This window comes from Sus scrofa, chromosome 3 (assembly GCF_054392235.1).
Source record: "Sus scrofa isolate SSC_HxYL_T2T_F1_AM1 chromosome 3, Sscrofa_HxYL_maternal_Yorkshire_Landrace_v2.0, whole genome shotgun sequence".
Classification (NCBI taxonomy): Eukaryota; Metazoa; Chordata; class Mammalia; order Artiodactyla; family Suidae; genus Sus; species Sus scrofa.
The window spans coordinates 82160076-82179519 of NC_139385.1; the positions used below are offsets into that span (position 1 = coordinate 82160076).

General features: G+C 38.2%; 1 protein-coding gene and 1 long non-coding RNA gene across 4 annotated transcripts in view; both read left to right on the forward strand.

The window, feature by feature from the left end:
* Positions 1-19444, forward strand: part of EXOC6B (exocyst complex component 6B) — a 607614-nt gene that overhangs the window by 50089 nt on the left and 538081 nt on the right. The gene's annotated exons all lie outside the window — the stretch shown is intronic.
* Positions 885-11181, forward strand: LOC146404732 (uncharacterized). The gene is made up of 2 exons (XR_014841697.1): positions 885-1488; positions 7865-11181. It is a non-coding gene; the product is annotated as an uncharacterized LOC146404732 (long non-coding RNA).

The following is a 19444-nucleotide window of genomic DNA, read 5'->3' on the forward strand; positions in this document are numbered from 1 at the left end:
TTGATTCCTGCCAGTCTTTTGTTGACGTTTCTCCTGTCATTTAGTTTGGTTGGAGTTTTCTTCTCTAGCAGTTGCCTTCAGAAGGACTTATGTGAACAGCAATTTTTGAGTTATTGTATATTCAGAATGGCTGCTATGTTGACTGTACATTCAAAGTACAGCTTTGTTGAACTTAAAATTCTTGACTCATTTTTGTCTTCTGGTGTTCAGTGCTGTTGTGGAAAGGTCTGATGCCTCTGGATTTTCTTTTTCTGATAATTGACTGATTTTTTTCTCTTTTTTCTTTCAGTGTTTCTTTTTCTAATCTTTAAGAATTACTGTAAGGGTTACAACATGCATCCTTGTCACATTAGAGTATAATATAAATTAATTCTTTTATCACTTCCTTGACACCACTAACACCATATAGCACTTCATTTTCATTTATCCTTTCCCATGTCTTAATCTATTGCTGTCATGAATTAAAAAAAATTTTTTTTCCACTATGTCCATGGCCTGTGGAAGTTCCTGGGACAGGAATCAAATTTGTGCCACAGCGGTGACTCCAGCCACTGCAGTGACACCCCTGAATACTTAACTGAGCAACACAGGAACTCTATGAATTTTAATTTTGCATGTCATTTAGTGTCCACAGCACATTATGTTTATTATTTTGTAGAGTCAGCATTCACTTATGTTTACAATTTTTGGTTTCCTGCTACATTTCTATGCCTCATTGTGAGATTGCTTTCTTTTTGCATGAAGAACTCTTTAGTATTTCTTTGAATGCAAGCCTAATACTGACACATTCTCTCATTTTTTTGCTTGTTGTGGGAAATGTGTTTTAATTCTTTTGAAATTCTGGTAAAACATACATGACAAAATTTACCATTGAACCATTTTTAGGTGTACAGTTTAATGGCCTTAAGTGTATTAACATTATTATGCAATCATTGCCATCCCCCATCTCCAGAATTTTCCTAGTGTTCTCAAACTGGAACTCTGTACCTGTTAAACAATAACTCCTCACTCTCTCCCTCCCCCTGCTCCTGGCAGCCACCCTTCTTTTTCTTATCTCTATGAATCTTACTATTCTGTGTACTTTATATAAGTGGAATCATGCAGTATTTGTCCTTTTGTGACAGGTTCATTTCACTTAGGATAGTCTTCAGGGTCCATCTATGATATGTGTCAGAGATTCCTTCTTTTTAAAGGCTGAGTAGCATTCCATTTTATGGATACACATTTTGTTTATCCATTCATCTGTTGATGGACACTTGAGTCGCTTCCTCCTTTTGGCTCTTGTGAATAATGCTGCTATGAACATAGATAAGAAAATATCTCGAGTACCTGCTTTCACATTTTGGGGATATGTATCCAAAAGTAGAATTGCTAAATCTTATCGGCAAATTATTTTTAATTTTTTTAGGAACTGCCAAACTGTTTGCCATAGTGGATGTACCTCTCTATTTTTTTATTATTATTTTTGCTTTTTAGGGCCACACCCAGGTTAGGGTTCCCAGGTTAGGGGTCAAGTTGGAGCTACATCTGCTGGCCTATGCCACAGCCACAGCAACGCAGGATCTGAGCCTCAGCTGTGACCTACACCATAGCTCACAACAACACTGGATCCTTAACCCATTGAGCAAGGCCAGGGATCAAACTTAGAACCTCATGGTTCCTACTCTGATTCATTTCCACTGTGCCACAATGAGAACTCCTGGATGTACCATTTTACATTGCCTGCCTTGATTTATAAGGAACTTTAAAAAAAACTGGTTTTAGGATTCTAGGCAGTTCATTTTTCCCCCCTGCACTTTAAGGTATCATTCAATTGTTGTTTGACATATATTTTTGGTTAAAAAGTCAGCTCTTAATGTTGCTCTTTTAATTTTTTCCTTTGTTTTTGGCTTTCTGCAGTTTTACTATGAGGTGCTTAGGTGTAGTTTTCTTTGTGTTCATCCTGGTTGAAGTTTGTAGAGCTTGACATTGGATTAATGTCTTTCTTTTTGGGCAATAGTTGACCGTGGTATTTTAAATATTACTACTGCCCCATTACAGAAAGACTAGACCTCTTCCTGGTGAGTTACAAATTCAAAACTATTTTATAGAACCACTAAGATGTTATTTACTTCTTTTATTCACATTCTTGAAGGAGAATATACTGAAGTATCCCAGAGGTTATAAAGTACATGAAGACAATCATTGTTTTAATAAATGGCTAATGTAGTATTGCTTGTGCATTCTTATGTTTAAATTCTTATTCAGTTTTAATTTTTAATGTGATAAATGTCAATAAATATAACCACACATATAGAAGTTCTCAGGGACCTCTGTATTTTTTGAGTATGAAAATGTCCTTAAGCCAAATAGTCTCAGAATTGCTGAGATAGGCATTTTAACTCTATCCCATATATTTCATATTTTTTGTAGTCTTTGTATTTTACGTGTTTTTATTTTCCTCTTTATGCTTTAATCTGGATATTTTATTTTATTTTGGCTACATCCATGGCAAGTGGAAGTTCCTGGGCTAGAACCCATGCCACAGCAGTGACTTGAACCTCTATGGCGACAATGCCGGATCCTTTACCTGCTGTGCCACAAGAGAACTCCTAATCTGGATATTTTCTATTAATTGATCTTTAATAATCTCCTCTTACTAATAATTTATGGAGCTCCTAATTTAAAAACTTACGTTTTTCTCTTCTGAAATTTCTGTTTTTAAATAGCATAGATTTCAAGGCTCTGGATTGAAATAGCATAGATTTCAATTCTCCATCCTTTCATCTGTTTTGTTCATCTTTTTCTTTTTTCCTAATCATTTTAATCATAGTCATTTTAAAGTCCTCTTCTCATAACTTCAATATCTGGATCATCTGTGGATCTTGATTTTCAGTCATGTGTTCCTGTCCCTTGGCATATGTGGTAATTTTGGACTGAATGGGGACTAAAAAATTATGGAGATTCTGGATAACCTTATCTTCCTCTCTCATCCCACTCCCCCTTTTTTGGTAAGGTGGATAGAGTTGCCGTGATCTCAGTCCAGTCAGGGACAGAGCTGACTACCTCTGGTTCAGTACTGCCTTTCCAAAGAGCTTTGGAGTGATCCCTTCCCAGGATCATCAGGGTCCCCTCCAGGACTAAGTGGAGAAAGCAGCCAGCCCAGCACACCTCTGCTTGATCGCGTTCCTCAGGTGGACACATTCTATTTTTTATTTCCTCCATACCTCGAGACTACCCGAAACCGTGCTCTGCTTCTCAGAGGCTTTTTGCTTGTCTTCTTAGACATGGGAAGAGGGAAAAACAGAAGAGTCCCCAAGCCAGGGATCAGATCTGAGCCACAGTTGCAACCTAAGCCACACCTGGTCCCTAACCCACCGTGCTGGGCTGGGGATCAAACCCGTGCCCCTGCATTCCCAAGGTGCCTCTGATCCTGTTGTGCCACAGCAGAACTCCAAGAATATACATGTGTTTTTAACCATTTTTTTCCTCTTCAGGACCTTTACCTCTTAAGTCTGTATTTTATGTCACTTTAGTGCCACAAAACTGTCAAAAACTGATTTCTCTACCTCTTCTGCTCAGTCCCTTTACTGGAATGTAGCTGCTTGTGTGCAGATTTGGCAGATGCCTTAAGTGGAAAAAGTGACTAAAAAATGTTGGTGCCCCCCTTCTCATTCTTCCCCTCGCCTCCAGCATTCTGTTCCCATAATTTCTGATCACCTTAACAGGTCTGTGTGTCAACCAAGAAGGAACATCACAAATAGGTATACGGAAAGCCTGGACAGTTTTCAGTTCAGATTGGAGCCGGGGAGCCAGGAACATTGAGAGAGTGTTTCGGAAAAAGGGGGGTTCCAGTAAGAAAGGAATGTAACCTTAGTATACAACTTGGCTTAAAAGTGAAGAACATTTATTATAGTTAAAATAATACAAATGTTGTTTATTGGTTTTCAAAGACAAAGCATTGGTAAATCATAAAAGACTATTATGATTCTGGAACAAAATATATGTATTATCAACCCAGTCTATGTAAAATCATTTCAGCAGTTGGAAGAAGGTGAGGCATAGAAATAAAGAGAAAGTTAGGGAGAGCTAATGCCTCACTTTTTATAGTTAGAGGGTCGAAATCTATATCTATTATCTATTATCCATAGCTAATGATATAAGAAATAAAAGTATATTATTAAAAAATATAAACCATAGTAGTAAGCATAGTATATTAAATTACAAAAATAATCTTTAGAAGAACCAGAAGTGGTATAAGTATATTGAGAGGAGAGAAAGAGGAATCATATAATATGAAGAGGTAAGTCTCCTCTGATTATAGCAGGAAGTAGACAATATCTAAACTGAGAAATAGAAAGCAGCCATATTATCATATTTTTTACAGATACGAGTTTACCTCTCCAAAATTAAAACCAGAAATATTTGTAAAAGCTCAAAGTAGTTTTCTCTGGCATATTAGAATGGAAATCCAAGAAACTTAGATGTCCTTAAGCAGGAGAAATACAAGCAAGAAAACTACAGAAAGGTACTATAGAAGGAGTCACAACAGTAGCTCAAAAGACGAGAAGGGGGAAATGGAAATCTGCTAATTAAAGCAGGAAAAGAGGAAATCATTTACATTAATATAATTACCTATTTGACTAGGTTTTTTATTTTATCTTATTTTGTCTTTTAGGGCCGCACCTGTGGCATATGGAGGTTCCCAGGCTAGGGGTCGAATCGGAGCTGTAGCCACTGGCCTACGCCAGAGCCACAGCAACGCGGGATCCAAGCCACGTCTGCAACCTACACCACAGCTCACGGCAACGCTGGATTGTTAACCCACTGAGCAAGGGCAGGGATCGAACCTGCAACCTCATGGTTCCTAGTCGGATTCGTTAACCACTGCGCCACGATGGGAATTCCTGACTAGGTTTTTTATTTTATCTTATTTTGTCTTTTAGGGCCGCACCTGTGGCATATGGAGTTTCCCAGGCTAGGGTTCCAATTGGAGCTGCAGCTGCCGGCCTACACCATAGCCACAGCAATGCAGGATCTAAGCACGTCTTTGACCTACACCACATCTCACCGAAACTCCAGCTCCTTAATCTACTGAGCGAGGCCAGGGATTGAACCCACATCCTCATGAATGCTAGTGGGGTTCATTAACTGCTGAGCCACAGTGGGAACTCCCTGTTTGACTAGGTTTAAATTTATTATCTATTTATTTTTCATTTGTCCCATCTGTTCTGTCATTTTTTTTTTCTCTTTTCTTACTCTCCTTAGAAGAGTAAATTAGGTTAACAAATGTATTTTAGGATTCCATTTTTCCCCACTGTTGTCTTATTCAGTATACCTTTTTTTTTTTTTTTTAGTATATATTTTTAGTGACTGCTCTAGGGTTTATAGTGTGCGTCTTTAACTCATAACATATGCTATTGCCTGAAAGTTTGGTATCCCTTCGAAAATTGATATATTTATATCCCCCCGCATGTGATGGTGTCGGAATGTGGGGGCCTTTGGGAGTTGATTAGGTCATGAAGAAGTCACGAGGGTGGAGCTTTCTTGAGTGGGATTTGCGTCCTTATAAGAAGAAACATGAGATCTTGCTCTCTCCTTCTCTGTTCTCTGTGATATGAGGATACAGTGAGAACACGGCTGTTTGGTAAACCAGGAAGGTGGAAATACTGGATTTTCCACTACCTTGATCTTGGGCTGCTTAGTCTCCTGAACTATGAAAATTAAATGTTTGTTGTTTAAGACACTCAATATATGTAATTTTTATAACACCTTGACCTGATTAAGACAGCAGTCTACCTTTGAATGATATCATGCCTATTCGTGTCTAACATAGATCCTTATGACAGTATACTTTCATTTCCTCCATTGACCTTTGAGATATACCTAACATATATTTTATTGTTACCTATGTTATGAAATTCACAATTCATTGCTATTATTTTTAGTTTTAACACTCACTTATCTTCTAGATAATTTAAAAAAAACGATAATTATCTTTACATTTATTGTTTCCTGTGCTCTTATTCCTTTATTTTTATTTTTGTCCTTTTAGGACCACACCCATGGCATATGGAGGTTCCCAGGCTAGGGGCCAATTGGAGCTGTAGCCGCCGGCTGAGGCCATAGCCACAGCAATGCTGGATCTGAGCTGCATCTGTGACCTACACCATAGCTCACGGCATCACTGGATCCTTAACCTACTGAGCGAGGCCAGGGATCCAACCCGCATCCTCGTGGATGTTAGTTGGGTTCGTTAACCTCTGAGCCATGATGGGAACTCCTCTTTATTCCTTTATGTATATTTTGACCTGATTTTATTTTTTTTTTGCCTAAAGACTTACCCTAATTTTTCTTTTAGTGTAGGCATGCTGGCAACAATTTCTCTAAGATTTTCATCTAAAAAAAAAATCTTTATTTGACCCTAGGTTTTGTAGAATATGTTTGCTGTATATAAAATTCTAGGTCTACAATTTTTCCTTCAGTACTTTAAAGATATCTTCTCATTATCTTCTTGCTTACATAATTTGGATGACAAATTTACAGTCATTTCCTTTTTCTTTCTTTCATTTTATTTTGGTTTGTTTCTTTGTGTATAAAATGTTCTTTTTTCCCTTCTCTACTTGGTTTTCAGCAACTCCAAGAAGCTTTTTTTTTCTTTCTTTTCTTTTCTTTTTTGGCTTCACCTGCAGCATATAAAAGTTCCCTGGCCAGGGATCGAATCTGAGCCTCAGCTGAGACCTACACCACAGCTATGGAAACACTGGATCCTTAAACCACTGTACTGGGCCAGGGATCAAACCCATGCTGCCTCAGAGACAATGCCAGATCCTTAACCTGCTGCACCATGGTGGAAAGTTCCAAGAATCCTTTTCCAATTAATCAGTTCCACACTGAACATTATTTTGCATTATTATTATATAAAATGTATGGATTTAAGTGTACATATTTAAACATTGTATTAATTTCTATACATGTTTATAATTACCTTTAATTATGTTTCCCTGGGCTTTTCTTTACTAATTATAGTATGTGCTCACTCAAAGGGAAACATTCTTGTCATCTTTTTAGCAAATTTTCAGTAAATGCTTACTAAATGAGCCTGTGATGGTACAATGTCAATACCATCTGGTATAGACAGTTTTCTTAAGTTTCTGAGAAAATAGTTTCTATTTAACTTGCTGTGGTCATTTTATTTTATTATTTGCTTATTTTGTTGCTTAATAGTCAGTTTTCTCCTGCCTGCTTAAAGGTTTATTTCTTCTAGTTTACTGCATCTTGAACATTAAAAGAAGTTGCTCCCATTTCCCTTTGTTAAGTAAATAGTCACATTACTCCTTAGATCAGAGAACTAGAGTGTGATAGAGATATTTCATAGCTTTGGGAGAGTGACCTAAACATAACCCTTTGGAAAAGTAATTTACTGGTAAGCAATCTTTGTTTCTGTAGTGACGTTTGGGGCCATGATAATCATTTTGTTAACTTCAGAGTTGACCTGTATAGGGTGTCAGATTTTCCAAAGAGGTTATATGATCAAGTCCAGATTGACTGATAATAGGTAATTGATAATAGATGAGTAATGAAAAGGCACTAGGCCTCAGACAGATATCTGAAATTATCTAACAAATTTTAATCATAGGGTCATTTCTGAAAGGAAGGCAATTTACTTTCCCCACAGTTACCCATTGTAATTTCTTAATGTCTTATATTGAATTGATTGTGCATATTTAGTGGCCTCTTAACAGTAAGCTAGTCTGTATCCAGTCTATTTTCTGGTTTGAGTTTTAGTATCGCTCATTCTGTTAAAGTTTATTTTGATTTTTTTTTTTTTTTTTTTTTTTTTTTAGGGTTAGGGCCGCTTCCCACGGCATATGGAGGTTCCCAGGCTAGGGGTCAAATCAGAGCTGTAGCTGCCAGCCTACACCAGAGCCACAGCAATGCGGGATCCAAGCCGAGTCTGCGACCTACACCACAGCTCACGGCAACGCCAGATCCTTAACCCACTGAGCAAGGCCAGGGATTGAACCCGCAACCTTGTGGTTCCTAGTCAGATTTGTTAACCACTGCACCACGACGGGAACTCCTATTTCGATTGTTTATGGACCATTTTTTTCCCCCAAATAAGTCCATATAGATCAGAGCTGTTTCAGATCTTATTTTTATCTTTTAGAGTACTAAGATTAAGATCATTTTAATATCATTTATGTAGTTGAACATTTATTTCTTGGTCTAGGTAATAAAGCAGAATTATTGATTAGAGTGGATGCTAAGATGACTCCATGCAGAGAAAGTTAATGACAGAAATAAAGTATTAAAGACCATGACCGTCATTTAAACCAGTGCTGTTTTGGAACCAAAGGACTATATAGCAAAGCGATTGTGATGTGCCATTGTTTTAGAAGTATGATCCAGATCATTGGTTCTGGATGCTAACATTTGAAAATGATTTCTTGATGGAGCATATGTGACCGAATTATGAATTGTCTTAGAATTTCTTTTCAAGGGAAGGAAGCATATGAGTGGGAGAGTAAACAAAATATTTTGTTAATAATTTGCTGTAAAGATGATTTATTACAGTTTAATATTAAACAGCTCAGGAGGCCTAAAATTTATCTCACTTGGGTTCTAACTGGTGTTTCTCTCTGACACATGGTGTGAATCAACTGTCCTTCCAACTTGAAAGAACAGAGAGCTCGCTGACGCAACTCCTTTGTTCTGGGGAATTGTTTCCACTGTGCCTTCAAAAGGGAGGGACATTAAAAGCTTTGGCTCATACTAAGTTCTCTCTAAGTTGGACACAGTTGGGGGGCTGAATGTTGGCTAAAAGAAGGTGGAGTTGGTGATTTGTTCTTTATCCTAGACTTTTTTTTTTTTTTTTTTTTTTTTTTTGAGATTAAACATTAACTTTTTCAACTCTCTACTAGACTTTATGTGATTAGCAGGCTTTCCTTCCCCCTTAGAATAGAACCAGAAAATCTCATAAATGTTGGCGTTTTCCAGGATTATCTTTTCTTAGGTCCTAGAGTTGCTTGGGTTTTTGCCCTTCCCCACAGCTGGGTTTTCTTTTCTTTTTTCTTTTTTTTCTTTTTAGGGCCGCATCTACAGCATATGGAGGTTCCCAGGCTGCAGCTTCCGGCCGATACCACAGCTACAGCAACGCAGGATCTGAGCCGATTCTGTGACCAACACCCCAGCTCCTGAAAGTGTTGGCTCCTTAATCCACTGTGTGAGGCCTGGGATCGAACCCGCATCTCTGTGGATACTAATTGGGTTTGTTACTGATGAGCCACAGTGGGAACTCCCCTCTCTTGTGTAAATATCCATGTACCTACTTGACAAAGTGAAACATGGAAATGGAAGATTGAATGACAAAATCATGTCTCAAAAGATCTCAGAAGACAGGAAAAAGAACTTTAATTGTATTAAGTAACAAGTAGCAGATTCAGAATATCAATTTAAAAGAGTATAGCAATATATGAAAATAAAGTTTTATGTGACTTTAAGCTCAATATACAGTGTGACATGACTGCCAAACCTGCTACAGAATTATTGTTAGGCCCTTTTTAATAAAAGCCAAGTAACAAAGTTAGAGGAGATGTGTCTTATTTTCCTAGTTTAACCATGTTTGATTTTAATTTTAAAACTGCTTATATTTATAGCCTGCTTTCTGTGTGCCATGTACTGTTTTGAATGCTTTACTCATATCATACTGTTTAATTTTTATACAGCAACTATATGAAGTGGTTGTTATTATCTGTATTTATAGATGTGGAAACTAAAGTATAGAGACATTTAATAACGTTTTCAGGGTCACACAATAACTAAGACTTGAATCCGGGAAGATTGGCTTTGAAGCCTGCGCTCTTTACCACTGAGCTATATACTGCCTGTTTTGTTGTCCTTTAGGAATGCGGACTGCCAGAGTGTGTCCCAAGAGTAAAAGCCTGAATTGAAAGGCTGTTGGTGTGTAGAACAGTTGAATAATTTGGATTATTTAGTCTGGAGAAGGGAAGGAAGGGATCAAGGACTTGTTTTTTATGGCCCTTTGAAGGTCGAAAGTAAAATAAATGGTGCAAATTATAGGAAGGCACATTTCATTTTTTAGAAGAACTTTGCAGCAGCTGTGGAAATGGGATTGGTTGCCTTGTAACGAACTTCCCATTACTAGAGATGTTTCAGCAGAAGCTAGACAAGTATGTGATAAAAATGTTCAGTAAAATTGAACTCCTGTCTGTGAATTTGGGCTCAGTCATCTCTGAGTTTCCTTTTTTCTATACATTTCTATATTTCTGTGTTAAAGAGAGAGCGTTAAAATGAGCTAGTCTATATTGTTGTAAAGCAAATGCTTCTATCAAAAAGACACAGTATTGATTTCTAATGGACATGTGGACTCATAGTGTGAGAGGGGTGTGTCCTGATTTATTTTTGTCCAAAACATGAAGGTTTTTTGTAGAAAACTTTATGGTATTGGTAAGGAGTCCTTTGCATATCGTGTTAGTGGTGTAGGAGACAACAGAAAGTGGCCTACTTTTCCAATTCAGAGATTCCATCAGAATAATTATCGAGGCTCCCTTATTCCCCTCCCATTTGAATGATCATGAAAGAACGTTAATTGGTAGACTTCATAGTTACTATGATGCGAGGGTTCTAGGAAACGGCCATGTCATTTTTCAAATTAAGGATTTCAGGGTATCAAATATAGGTATGTTTTAAATACATTTTGAGATTGTGGTCAATAATGAGAAGGTTAGAATATAGAAGAAATACTGAATTTAAAAAATTCTGATCAGTAGTTTGGGTTTGTACGTGACAGGTTGTGAGAAGAATCTAATTCTCTGTTCTATTTTTTTACATTTATTGGATTTTTGGGTAATTTTAAAAATTAGCTCCCAGGTTATGCTAAAGTATTTGTTCTTACTTGCCTTTTATTTCAATTAATATTTCATTGAGCGTCTACTATCAACCAGGTACTGTTCTAGACTTTTTATTATTTTTATTTTTATTTTTTTTTGGCTGTGGCATGCAGAAGTTCCTGGGTCAGGGATCAAACCCAAGTCACAGCAGTGACAATGCTGAATCCTTAACCACTATCCCATCAGGGAACTCCAATTTTAGACTTTTTAAAGTGCATTTCCTTTTTCAATTATAAAAGCAATACATGTTTAAGAAAATAAAAAGTATAGAAAAGCAGAAAGAAAAAAATTACTTTATTCAGACATTGTCATTTGTATATATATATATATATATATATATTTTTTTTTTTTTTTTTTTTTTTTTTTGGTCTCTTTAGGGCTGCACCCGAGGCATATGGAGGTTCCCAGGCTGGGGGTCGAATCGGAGCTGTAGCTGCTGGCCTATTCCACAGCCACAGCAACACCAGATCTGAGCCGTGTCTGCGACCTATACCACAGCTCACGGCAGTGCCGGATCTTTAACCCACTGAGCGAGGCCAGGGATCCAACCTGTGGCCTCATGGATGCTAGTCAGATTCGTTTCTGCTGAGCCATGACAGGAACTCCTGTTTTGTTGTTTTTCTCCTCAGCTTTCTCCCTCTTGTCCTCATCGTCTCTGTCTCATTTTCCTTTCCTCTCTTTCATCCTTTTTCTTTCATCTTTTCCTTGATATAATTGCAGCAACCTGGAGAAGGTAGACGTTTTTGTGTGTTGGCAATGTCAGAAAGGCTGCCTCATGTTTGAAATAATGATAATGATAACTACTCCAGTAGGATAATTTTTGAACAATGAGTGAGTGTATGAAGAATGTTCAACAGAGGACATGATACATGTTTTAAAAATGCTTATGTTCATCATTATAATTTAGAGCTGGGTTTATCTTTTAATGTTCTGGAGGATGTTAGATTTCCTAGACTGAGTTGGTGGGTGATTAAATGGTTGGCCTCTAATTTTCTGTTTCTCTTATAAGTAGATACTGTAGGTAACTCCCCCCCCCCCCCGACCCCAGTGTTGTTGAGCCATCATTACAAACGCAGGAGCACGTCTCAGACTTTTTTCAAAATCACGATCAGGTATAAGTCAACTTAGCTGCCCCACGTGAAGTGTGGTAGGATTTCTCCGCATATCCCTATGATGACCATTTAATAAAACACTTGATCCCAGTCAAAATAAAGTGATGAAAAATTGCTAAATAGTAAGCCTTACAACATTGCCCTTTGCTCAGTTCTCAATGATTGTACATTACAGTGTCTGGGTATGAGACTGATGTTTATTATTACGATACAGAATTCTTCACTACTTTTATGTTCTACCAAATTCAAATCTTTAACAGACTCCACTCTGCCCTCCCCCTAGAAAAAGAAAGACTTTGCCAACAAATTTTTCTCTCCTTTGAGAGTCAGCTTGGTAATTTGGAGCATATAACCATGATGTTTGGGAGCTATCTAACTGTTTCCATTGTTGCTGCCTGATTGTCCATGGTTTAATCATCAGTAGTTAAGAAGGAAAGCAAAAAATGGCTCCAGGCTGCATAATACCATAAAAAATTTCCACCTGGAAGCAATTTTTTTCCCCAAAGCCCTTAGGGACTGCTGTCACCCTCCCCCTTCTATTGGCAACAAGGCCCAGAAATATCAGTTCCCTTCAGAGCCAGGTCTTGTTGCAATTTAATCATCTTCCTTTCTCTTAGCTTCCAGAGAAGGTTTGTGGAGAGCTAGGGAAATAACAAATTATTCCCAGACACTTCTCTTTTCCTACGGTAGATTTCCTTGAACCTTCTAAGAAGTTCCTTCTTCCTTCTTTCTTCTAATTCCTTCTTTTTCTAGTTAGCGTCTTAGCTGAAGTACAAATTATTTGCACTGCGAGAACTTGCATTTACTTTTTAAGCAAGAATGTTTGTTATTAACTCTAGTGCTTGTCTTTGGAGAAAGTCTCAATGTTGAAACATTTGTGGGCACTGCTTTATGCCGTTTGTTACTTTGTAATGTCTTCTCTGTGGGAGGTGGGCATTGTTCCAGGTGTAAACCCTCAAGGAACTCATGGTCCTGTAGGGCAGATAGACATATAAATAAATCATTACTGTTAGAGGGCTCAGTATTGTACCCTTTCAAAAATATGAACAAATAAACATTTCAGAACAAAAGAGTATCAACTCAGCTCTCCATCAGTGGATATCATTAGTGCTGGTGCCCATTAATTTCTAGGATAATACTAGGGATTTGTTCAAGAACTTTAAGGCAAAACAGGATGATAGTACTGCTGATGAAATTTACCTCAAACCACACATGGTTTCATAGGTTCAAGGACAGTTCAGCTTCACACAGTGTCAAAATGAGAGCCAGATGGCGAATGAGGATACCGTGACTGTTAAGAAGTACCACTTACCTTGCGGCACTTCTTATCAAGGATAGGGCGAGGTGTTTCAACAGATCTTGTGTCTTCATTTTTTAAAAATAGAATTTTAAATATAGTCCTTAAAAATAAGCTATTACATGCTCTAATGGGTTTTTAAATGTTGTTGAAGTTGGCTTGAGAAAAAATTCATAGCATCAGCATATCTGTGAGTAGGAGAAAAGTAACTTTCAATATCAATCTTCAGATGTTCAAAGAATGGACTCATAATCCTGTCTGGTGTAAATGCCTCCAGAGAGTGCAAGCTTAAATTTGTTCTGGCTTTATGAACAGTTTCTTAGGTTCTGTGTAGTTTGTAAGGCGGGGAGTTTCTATACCAGGTTATCATAGTTGTAGTAGGAGGGGAGGTTTTACTGGATGGGTGCTTTGTGAGCTGAATCTTGAAGGATGAGAAGGAATTTGCCAGATAAAGTGATAGTAAGGAGATTCTGGGCAGAGGCACCACGTGGTACACTCAAGGAGCTTTAAGTAGAGTCGTAGAGTGAATGTGGAAAATACTCAGAGATGAATATGTATGTGGAAGGGTCTTATAGACTGCTAGGGACTTTGGACTTCATCCTGAGTTGTGTGTGTTTCATGATCATATTTCATTTAAAGAAGATTACCGTGAAAGAAATATCAAACATGAATTTTTAGAGAAATAGGAAGAGGGAGGTGAAAACATTTGCTTGGGAGAGATAATGACAGGCAGTAGCAGGGAAGACTAGGAGGAAGAAAAGCATAGAGGAGATATTATGAGATTAGACTTGGGAGGTCTTAGAGACTGATTAGTTGGAGGTGGTGTAAAGTGGAGTAGGGAGTCAAGGTTAACTTAAACATATTTCTGGTTTGGGTAACTGGGTGGCTGGTGGTAGCTTTGCTCGAGATGTTGAACATAGAAGGGACGTGTAGGTTTGGGTAGAAAAACTAACTTGACATGCACAGTTTGAGATGTTTTTGAGGGTGTATGGTGGTTGGCTGTTGAGGTTTATAGAATTTGACCAAGATACGCCCTGTTATTGATTTGGCAACCAAAGATATTTGATGAGCAATGAAAGCTGAAGAAGTATTGATGGTGCCTCTAAGGGAGTAGGAAGAATGAGAGGAGATGAAGTCCAAGTAGGTTTTGAGGGCCAAAATGAAGAATTATTTGAGATTGAGAGAGGAATGTAACGGAAGCCCTGGGAATAGATATTTAAGAGGGAGGAAATGGTTGGCGGTGGCACAGACAAAAGAGGAGTCAAGTAAATGATGAACTAAGAATGAATATTTGATTTGACCTTAGTAAGAATAGGCTTTTATTAACTTTAGTAAGAATAAGTTCATTGGGGTGATGTGGGTAAGAATCAGGCTGAGTAGAAGAGCAAATCCACTTTAAAGAGATGGAGGCACTGCATATAGACTGCTCTTTTTAAAAATTAATTAATTTTTCTTTTTAGGACCATACCTGCTGCATATGGAAGTTCCTGGGCTAGAGTCGAATTGGAGCTGCAGCTGCCAACCTATACCACAGCACAGCAACGTGGAATCTGAGCTGTGTCTGTGAGATACCCCACAGCTTACAGCAACCAATGCGAAATCCTTAATCCACTGAGGGAGGCCAGGGATCTAACCCACATCCTCCTGGATACTAGTCAGGTCCTTAACCCACTGAACCAGACGGGAACTCCAAGTCTGCTCTTTTTATTTATTTATTTATTTTTATATTTTTTTGTCTTTTTGCCTTTTCTAGGGCCTGGCATATGGAGGTTCCCTGGCTAGGGGTCGAATCAGAGCTGTAGCCACTGGCCTATGCCTGGCATATGGAGGTTCCCTGGCTAGGGGTCGAATCAGAGCTGTAGCCACTGGCCTATGCCACAGCCACAGCAACTTGGGATCTGACCCGCGTCTGCAGCCTACACCACAGCTTATGGCAACTGGATCCTTAACCCACTGAGCAAGGCCAGGGATCGAACCTGCAACCTCATGGTTCCTAGTCAGATTCGTTAACCACTGCGCCACGACGGGAACTCCCAAGTCTTCTCTTTTTAGAATCTTAACTGTAACAAGGAGAAAAAGAAAGGATGCCAGAAAGAAAATTATTGGAAGAGATTTTAATTTAATAGTACTTTTTTTTCTTTTTTAGACTGAGTCAAGTTATCGTGAGAGGGGACATATTTTATTAAGAAGTCATTAGAGCTGAAACATGAAAAGTACAGAAATTTTAAAAAGTATCGATGGGGTAATATTCCTGGGGTAGAGGAGAAATAAGATTTTTTGAACATGAGATTAGTTTTAGTAAAGTAGGATGTCTGTTTTATCAAGATAGGGATGCACAAGTGTAAGAGTAGATTGAGATACAGATAGACTTGTTATGTTGGAATGCAGGAAATCAGGATTCTTTGTCTAATAAGCCTACATTTTCTTTGTGAGATAGGTGGCAAAGTCATTTATTGTGAAAGTAAGTTGCAGGATCGAGGTTGGGGTCTTAAAAAGAATGGCAGCAGTTTGAAAAAATGCTGTAGTTGTGGAAGAATGCATTCATAAAAGACACACCAAATGGTGCTAAGGGCCCATGTATTTGTATAATTAGCTCCATCAGTGTAAGGATCTATACGCTACTATAGTTGAGTCATGACGGGAATGGCAGCCTGTTTCAGTGTTGATAGATGTAGCTGAACAGAGAGGAGTGCCTTTCCTCCATTGTGAGACTCCTTTCGGTGAGGCTTATAGACCTGTCTTTTTATTTTGAGGATAACAACTTACTTGTATTGTTTATCAATTCTGGGAAATCCTCTGCTATTTCCTCGAACATTACCTGTTTGTTATTTCTTCCTAGAGCTCCCATTAAACCCGTCCTGTTCTCATGTTCTCTGTCTTTCTTTAATGTTTCCTACTATAAATCGAGTTTTTGTGTCCCTTCAAAATTCATATGTTGAAATCCTTACCCCAGAGGTGATGGTGTTAAGAGTATTAAGAGTTGGGAACCTTTGGGAGTGATTATGTCAGGAGGGTGGAGGCTTCGTGAACGGGATTCATGTTCTGACCCTTTATGAAGAGGCTCCAGAGAGCTTGCTTGCCCCTCTGGCTACCCAGAGTGGGTCCTCACCCGACTCTGCTGGCACCCTGATCTCAGGCTTCCATCCTCCAGAACTGAGAGAGAGAAGTTTTTGTTGTTTATAGGATACTCTATGGTATTCTGTTATCGCAGCCCTGTAGACTAAGACATTTTACATCTTTGGTGCTGTGCTGCATTTTATGTAAGTTTTATATCTACTTCTGGAGTTCCCGTCGTGGCGCAGTGGTTAACGAAGCCGACTAGGAACCATGAGGTTGCGGGTTCGGTCCCTGGCCTTGCTCAGCAGGTTAAGGATCCGGCGTTGCCGTGAGCTGTGGTGAAGGTTGCAGACGCGGCTCGGATCTGGTGTTGCTGTGGCTGTGGTGTAGGCCGGCAGCTACAGCTCTGATTCGACCCATAGCCTGGGAATCTCCATATGCCGCGGGTGCGGCCTTAAAAAGCAAATAAATACATATATGCATACATACATATATCTACTTCTTAGCTAAATATTGTCCCTTCCCACTTCCTAATTTTAAAATATCAGTTATAGTTTTTATTCAAAAATTTCTCTTTTTCAGTGTGTCTGTGTTTGTTTTTTTTGGTGAGGATAATCTTACATTTCTTTAAACATATTACACATTTATTTTAAACTTATAGATATTTATTTTCAATCATTTGCAAGTCTGATTCTGTTGTGTTTTTATTGATTCTTGTTTACTTGCTTTGTTTCCTGGTGTGTTTTATGGTGTTTGATGCTTGAGTTCAGCTCCAAGGAGTGTTATTTGTGAGAATAATTAGAAGTATGGGTTAAGATGTATTCCTCTGCAGAAGATTTGCCTTTGTTTCAGTTAGTTTTCAGGGAACACTATAACAACCAGACGGGGACTACTTTTAAAATAAATTATCAATTTGAGATATCTCAGACAACACAGATAATATTATTAGTATGAACATGGGCTCCCCTTCTTTGGGTGAGAAGGCCAGGTTGTGGTTTTAAATTATCACAGGAATCACACTGCATCCCCCCACCCCCCACCCCATGCCCTTGCAAGGCAGGTGTTTCCTTTCAGCCTCCTTTTATGGGGAAGAATTTTTCTACCAAGGGCTTTATGCATTTGGAGGCTTCTGATTAGAGTCACCATCTCTTGTGCAGCCTAGGTTTTGTCTCTTGTTCTCTGTATGGCTTTAAAATAGAGACATTAAGTTATAGGGGATTGGTAGAATTTGGATTCCTGTTCCAATTTTGTTTTGGCCTCTGGAAATTTTCCTTATTTTCTTTTTTTGATTAGCCATATACTAAAGAAGATTTAGAAACTTAATCTAGCAGTTTTAGGAGTTTAGTAGTATTAAAGTTTTTCATGGTATATCCAGTCTTGCATATTGTTCATGAAACTTTATCCTGTTTTCCCTACTCTGCTCTCTCTCCTTCATTTTTTAGGATGGAAACTGTTCAGATACCTTTTATCCATCCTTCTTTCAGGGTCTTCATTGCTTATAGGCTTAAGATGCCTTAAATCGTAGTCATTTTTGGCCATGGGGTTCAAAATTGGACCAGGAATTGAATGTGATGTTGGCAAGTCTGTTTCTTTCTCAGAAATTGAGAGAAGTGTGTGTGTGTGTGTGTGTGTGTGTGTGTGTGTGTGTGTGTGTTTGCTTTGTGCATATATGTGTACAGCACACACATACGTATTGTATATACACTATGTAATATACACATGTATATGTATAGAATGTATACCTATGTAGGTACATATATATTATATACAAAATGGCTCTTTGGCTAGATGCCATTTACAAATGATATCACATTTATTATAGTTTGATTTAGTGATTCTAGGAAACTTGGTTGTTCTAGTTTTGTTTGGCCCACATTAAAACTCGATGCATAAGGAGACCAGGACTCCCTCACTTAAGTGTTTCTAATACCCAACCCCACTGGTTTGTTTTTCTGTATTAATAGTCTTATGATCCTGTCATTGGAGCCATAAAGATAGTTTAAAATGTGGTGAGTCTGAAGTATTTCTTCAATTGAAGAGGAGTCTTTTAAAATATTTTTATAGCTCTTCAGAATAATGATTTAAATTAAATACTTGATATCTTTTGTGAAGGATATTGAAAAGTTTTACTCACATACCCTAGATTCAGACACATTACAATGGCGCTAGATAGTAAGTGAATCAGTAGTTTCATTTAGTTCCAGTGGTGCATGTTTAAGTATGACGCTTGACATTTTGAATTCTGTGCAATGAAACTGGAGCTAACCTACCAATGTTACTTACAACCCTGTGTATACCAACTATATTACTACTCTGCTTTTTAGCAGTTTTCCAGGTTAGCTTCGATTGGTATCACCAGGCTGTAGATGGATTCTTTCTTTTATTTGGCAGCAGCATCTGAAGCCCAACTTGTAGCTGCTAGATTTTATGACCACCACTGAAAACTGCTGTGGAATAAATCTTTTTGCACTTAATACAAATTGACACAGCGGCCAAGATGAAGCCACTAGCATACCTGTAGTGCCTTTGGTATCTTCAGTTACTTATGATGATTAATTGTTCGAACAGTGTGACATTATCATGGTAGTAATTAGGGCAGTCTCTGTATCCTTAATTTGGTATTTCCTTGCTTTCATTAGTTTATTCCTAATAGTCTGTTGGTGATTTGACTGGAGTTTTGTGACAGGGTCCCCTTTTCCACTTTTCCTGTGCTCTCTAACCAATACCAGGTTTTTAGTAGGCTCTTTGGCTAGAGGCCATTTGAAACTTCTCTCTCTTGTTTTTATCCCTTTGAAAAGAGCCATCATGGAAATGTGGGGTTCCCTCCTGCCTTGAGGGAAAGCTCCATTCCAACTTCTTTGAGTTGAATGGGCTATCTTGGTGAAGCCAGTTGGATACCACTGGTATCTTCAAGGGTGGAAAAAGGATTTGAGTGATACCTTGTGGCAGTACAGAAACATTTGGATATAGTGTTCAGCTTAGACTTCATTAATTTGCACATGCTTTCCCGTCATTGCTGATGATATACAGTGATCTACTTTCACCTTACACAGAGCATCCAAATTCCTTAGTAGGGTCTGAATTGA